This window comes from Grammomys surdaster, unplaced genomic scaffold (assembly GCF_004785775.1).
Source record: "Grammomys surdaster isolate TR1022 unplaced genomic scaffold, NIH_TR_1.0 126391, whole genome shotgun sequence".
NCBI classification, from domain to species: Eukaryota; Metazoa; Chordata; class Mammalia; order Rodentia; family Muridae; genus Grammomys; species Grammomys surdaster.
This window is the reverse complement of record NW_021621185.1, coordinates 674,082-679,778: the sequence shown is the minus strand read 5'-3', so window position 1 is coordinate 679,778 and position 5,697 is coordinate 674,082. Positions and strand designations below refer to the sequence as shown.

The 5,697-nt window shown below is 37.3% G+C and overlaps 1 non-coding gene across 1 annotated transcript; it reads left to right on the top strand.

Moving 5' to 3' along the window:
• The first annotated feature begins 5,345 nt into the window (after window positions 1-5,345).
• Window positions 5,346-5,488, top strand: LOC114614590. The gene has a single exon (XR_003710356.1). It is a non-coding gene; the product is annotated as a small nucleolar RNA SNORA48 (small nucleolar RNA).
• The last annotated feature ends 209 nt before the right edge of the window (window positions 5,489-5,697 follow it).

Below are 5,697 nucleotides of genomic sequence, written 5' to 3'. Positions count from 1 at the left end.
CCAGTGAACTCACACAAGGGCAGCTTCCCAATAAACCTGCCTTTAATATATTTTAATCTGGCTTGAACTGATTCTTTTCACGGGCAGAGAAATAAGCTCTCAGTAAGATTATATATAAAGTAACAGCATTTAGTGAATCAGTATTACATAAGCTAGGCCATTTAGTGGTTTAAAACAATAACCTTCCTTCCTATCTCAGAATTCAGTGGGTTAGCCATTTTGGCTGGGTTCAGCTGAGTAGTTTCTTTTCTGATCTCATCTATGCCTTTTCAAGCTGCTAGCCTTTCAGGTATAACCAGATGATCTCGGAAGGTTTCATACTATGTGTTGTTGGATAGCATTGAACTGTGGGGCTCTCACAGTTAGCAGGGGGATTCTTTGACAAAATACTTGTTTTGAATCCAGCCATGAAAACAATCCCTGTGCTAAAGAATTTGTCAGTGCTACCCATGCAATACTTTGCTAATAGTCTATTGGTCAAGGCAAGGCATATAGTCAGGCTCACTGATTAAGAAGGCTTAAGTGGAAGCTGTTACTGTCATAATTTACTAAAAAGTACAATAAATTCATTAAAACAACCAAAGTGCTACTGTAGTCACTGTTGTTGGCCAAATAAGCCCACAGTTATGGTTTATTATGGCCTCAGTGTTATACTGTTTTTCTAAGATTTTACTTTAGCTTTGCCTAATAACAAAATTAGAATTTCCTTTGTATTCAAAGTTAGAAAATAAGGTCAGGCTCAGACACTGAGGTGTATGAAAATCAATATTTCATTATACCAAATATAGTTCCCATATTCAGAGGGAAAAATAAAACTGAAGGAAAATACATTTGTAAAGCAAATATTGATAGTGTCTGTAACTATGAAAATATAGGAAATAATGATAATACTAACATTTCTTAATCTTTCATGTAGAGACTAAAAATATTCAAAGCACAAAAGCATACATTATGGTGGTAAGTTAAATATGTTAATGGTAATTACAGCTTATTGTTAATAACTCAAAATGTCCTATGAAATAAACATGGTTCCAAAACTGAACACTGTAGTCCTCTGGTTGAATAAAGCATACTATCATACACTGATACTGTTTCAAACCATTTTACCAAGTATCAAGTACTCTAAAGAACATATATGAACATATATATTCAGAGACAGCTTGCTCTTTCACTTGGAAATTTACAATTAGAGTGCATCTGAATACAGTTGAAGCAGATGCCCAAAGTCTGTCCTCAAACTACCTTGATACCTTCACAGTTCACTGGAGGGTCACTCACATTCACTGACAATCATTTCTGACCCTCAACATCCCCTCCTCCTTTTCCAAACAGATCCAATCTTTTGAAGATTCAGTGAGATGTTTCTTCTAAGCACCCTTTGCTAAAATCCCCAAATGCAGATGTGTGCTCCGAGTCTGGCCACAGAACTTTGTCTTTTATGGAATTGCTGCTAGCCCTTGAACTGGTTTCCTAGGAGCTAGCTTTCCACATCCTGGATGAGCTCAAGTTAGGCATCATACTTTCACAAGACTGCAGGCCACTAACGCTCACTTATAGAAAAAGCAATTAGGATGAGATCAAAGAGGAAAGTATTAATCCTGAGATTTGCTGGAGAAAGCCAATCCACCATTGGGCCAAATTGAAAGCAAGCTTTATTAAATATTAAATACTAACAAAAAGATGGATTTGGTCAGTTCCATTATCTGGAATTTCCCAACTAATGGCCTTGAGCCAGGTGCTGCAGGGGCTTTTAAGGACAAACCTGTAGGCCACTATAGTTTTCCATGAGGCTTTGTTATTTTCCAGGAACTACAATTACCAGAAGTCTTGGAAGTTATCTGTTTCCTAGGCTGGTGAGGGCTTTCAGATCATGACACTGCACTAAAGTTTATTCGATAAACCACTTTAAGCCGGGCAGTGGTGGTGCATGCCTTTAATCCCAGCACTTGGGAGGCAGAAGCAGGCAGATTTCTGAGTTTGAGGCTAGGCTGGTCTACGGAGTGAGTTCCAGGACATCCAGAGCTACATAGAGAAACCCAAAAAAAAAAAGAAAGAAAGAGAAAGAAAGAAAGAAAGAAAGAAAGAAAGAAAGAAAGAAAGAAAGAAAGAGAAAGAAAGGATAAACCACTTTAAATGGAGACTTTGTATAGTCAGTGCTTGTTGAACTGACAGGGCCTCTAAAGGTCCTCTAGCCAAAGGAATCACCTTCTGGGCAAGCATCAGCCCTTCAGAAAAATGTTTTGGCACTACACCAGAGCAGCCATGCCTCTTGTTCTGACCCCCACTAGCTGTTCCTATGACATAACTCCTTGGATTCAGCACAGTGTATTGTCATATTCTCTATATTTTGATCACAAAAGTGTGAGGCAGACTGTTCACATAACTGGACAGGCAACTATTTACTAGTGGTAATATATCTGAACACTCATTATTTGTTATATATGTTTTTGATGCATTGGACTTAAAAGAGTCTACATTTGTATCAATTTGAAATAACACAAACATGAACTACTTGTAAATGTGCCAGTATGATTTAAACTTTCAATATTTGATATTTTAAAATATGTCTTAACTGTATCAGGTAGTTGGCGCTGTCATTCAACCAGTCCTTAAAATCAATTAGTTTTTTTTTTTAAAAAAGGTCTTAGGAATGCCAATGTTAATTGGTAGGTTAATGCTAATAGCAAGAGCCTCTGTTTCTCAACGCAGAGAGCTCAGGCGTCAACTGTATTACCCCAAGGACTCTGCAATCTAGGAGGCTCAGTTTGAACATAGACAGCACGAGGAAGTAGGTTGGAGATTTACAGATATTTGCATAGTTTTCTTTCTGGCAAATGCAAATTGCTTAAGAAAATAAAAAATCTAAACACTGCACCATCTCTGAACGCAAATGAGCACAGGTGAGAGCAGCTTTGCCCGCCGGGCCCTGTACTGTGCCTCTCATTTCAAGGAGGAGTGCCTTCCTTTCTCATTCTGACTTCTCATACGAAATGATTTCAGTCAAAGAAAGCGACCTTAACTCCTCAGCCTTTAATTACCTCTTGAATTAATTTTAAAAGGAAAAATGAGGCTCCTGGTGGACAGGAAGATATACACTATTCATGAGCGGTTAGCGGCTCTATTGTTAGCTGCTCATTCTGGAATACATGCTAAGGTGTACAGAATTATGGATCACACAAGTTTTCCGTGCAAGGACAGCATCAGGTAGTATTAACCCTCTGTCTCACCAACATGAGAAGTCAAAAAAATTGAAAAAAGTTTTGTCTCAATATCTAATGTCCAGCTTGACTTCAACAACACAATCACAATAGTTAATGAGGAAAAGAAAGCTGCAGTCATGCCACAACTGTAGGCCTTTTATTTAAATGATGATCCATAGATGAATGAAATTTAAGATCATCACATTTTAATGATAAATGTTTAATTTAATGCTAAAAGAGACATTTACAGTTAGCATGCCAAATTGATTCCCAATACTGAAAACTCAAAAAGCTAAAAATCACAAAAAGCTAAAAACTCAAAAAGCTAAAAATCACGAAAAGCTAAACACAGAGGTACTCACAAAGTTGGCACATGATAGTTAAGATTTAGCACACAGAAACAGAAATCTGTTGTGCATTAATTCTGTCTGGAGTATTAATTCAACTTTAAGCCCACATTTTAAGAAAAACATTAAAAATTATAATGTACCACTTCAAAAAAAAAAAAAAGAAATCTCATTAACTTGTTTCTGCAAGTTCAGAATTTATTATGAGAAAGTCAAACCTGAGCATTTTTTATAGACTTTTAAAAAAGATTTGACCAGCCAAATAAAAATTGTCAAATGAATGCAGGAATATATCAGATAGATACCCAAGACAACAATTTGTTCTAATAGTAATTTAGAAATCCACTAACTACTCGAATCTCTGCAAAGTTAATCAGAAAATCTGTCCTGCTGGAAACCACCAAATCCAGCTCTTCTTGCTTGGAAGAAAGAGCTTTGTGCTCCTGGCTGAATTTCAATCTCTGCTGTAAGTGTGCATCAACCTGAGAGTTTGGCCATACGTTTACAAGAAAGGCCTAGAAGTATTCATTGTGCTTGGGCCTTTCCGCTGCGGATGTTTATGAATCCAATGAATGTATTCAAGCCCAGATCCTAGCATCACAGCTCTGTTGTCCACAGGGTCCCACGTGTTTCCCTCCTTCATTTCCTTTTGCTGTCTCTCCTTTCCTTCTTACTTTGTTTCCCTTTAATATGTCAGCAATAGCTTTGATGTAGGATGTACATTTTACCCTTGTTTAGAACAGAATTTTTAATAAAAGCAGTTCAGATATCTGTAATAGGAAATAAGTTGTCTATTAAATGTAGTCCCTTAAAAAATTATTAATAAAGACTCTAAGAAAACATGAATTAAATACACATATTAAGCTCTTACTTATACCTAACTTCTGTTTCTAACAATAATGACCAATCATCTAATAAATGCTTTAAAATGCTTATGCAGAACAAAGCATTGAATTGATAGAAAGAAACCCCTCTTTTCACAATAGTAACATACTCACAGATTTTTTGTCATTCATTCAGATTGATTTGCCATTACAATTTCCCTCATTGCTTCCTTTTATTATGCAATTAGCTGTTTAAAAACACTAACATGGGTATCTTGAAGGCTGTGTACAAAATTAACTTCAATTATTTTCAAATACAAAGTTTAGCATAGTCACTGTCCCTAGAAAGATATCACATGATTGTGCTAATTTTCCAAGTTAACAAGAGCCATGCCTTATTGTGTATTTTCATTGTTATTACTAATTCAAACTGGCAGCCAAGACATGACACTAACAGGAAACATAATAACTTTTTACAATAGAGTTTATAATTAGGCCTCAAAACATAAGATTTCTACAGAAGGAAAAATTCCCTGGCAGGATCAAACATTTCATTCCAGTCTGAACCCTGTCACCTTTCCCTGACAACCTATGCAAATGAAGTCTCCAATTCCCAGAAAGCTAAAAGTTATAACTGTGTTTCCCATTCTTCCAGTCACTGTGGGAGGAAAAAAAGGAGAGACATGCATTAAGAGCAGGCAGTGTGGACCCAGAATCCAGTCATGAATAAGTCATGTATAATGAATAAGTCATGTATAAGTGAAAACCCTGTTTAAACACATAAAACTTAACAAAATCTTGTTTGCAAGTCTGTCAGAGTTTATCAGCATAGAACAGAGGTTCTGAAGAGACCTCATTGGCAGCTGACCACAGCTACTATAGAACATGTACATTACACTCACTGTGAATCACATGAGACTGTAGCATATGTGATAGCATGAAATAGCACTTAAAGAAAAATAAGAAGACACTCCTGTCCTGGCAATGGGCCAAGAGACACCTTCTTGGTAGTGGTGTTCTTATATCAGTCAGGGGCAGAGCAGATGGCAGTCCTTTGTTCATCCTAGCTTGATGCTTGGCTTAGTGGCCAAAACTCTCTTATGACTAGGACACATAAAAGTCAAATCAAATCCAGGCAGCATAGTACAGGAGAAGGAAGACAGAGACCTATGGACTGCCATGCCACCCCAGGCTTGTTGCATGGCATAGACAGAGGCCCAATAGCCCCTGTGGCTAGCCTTCATTGGGAGCCACCACAATGAGGGAGTATGTGGTGGTCAGATGGGAGAGAAAGAGGAGTGGAGCAGCTTGAGTGTTATGAAGAGA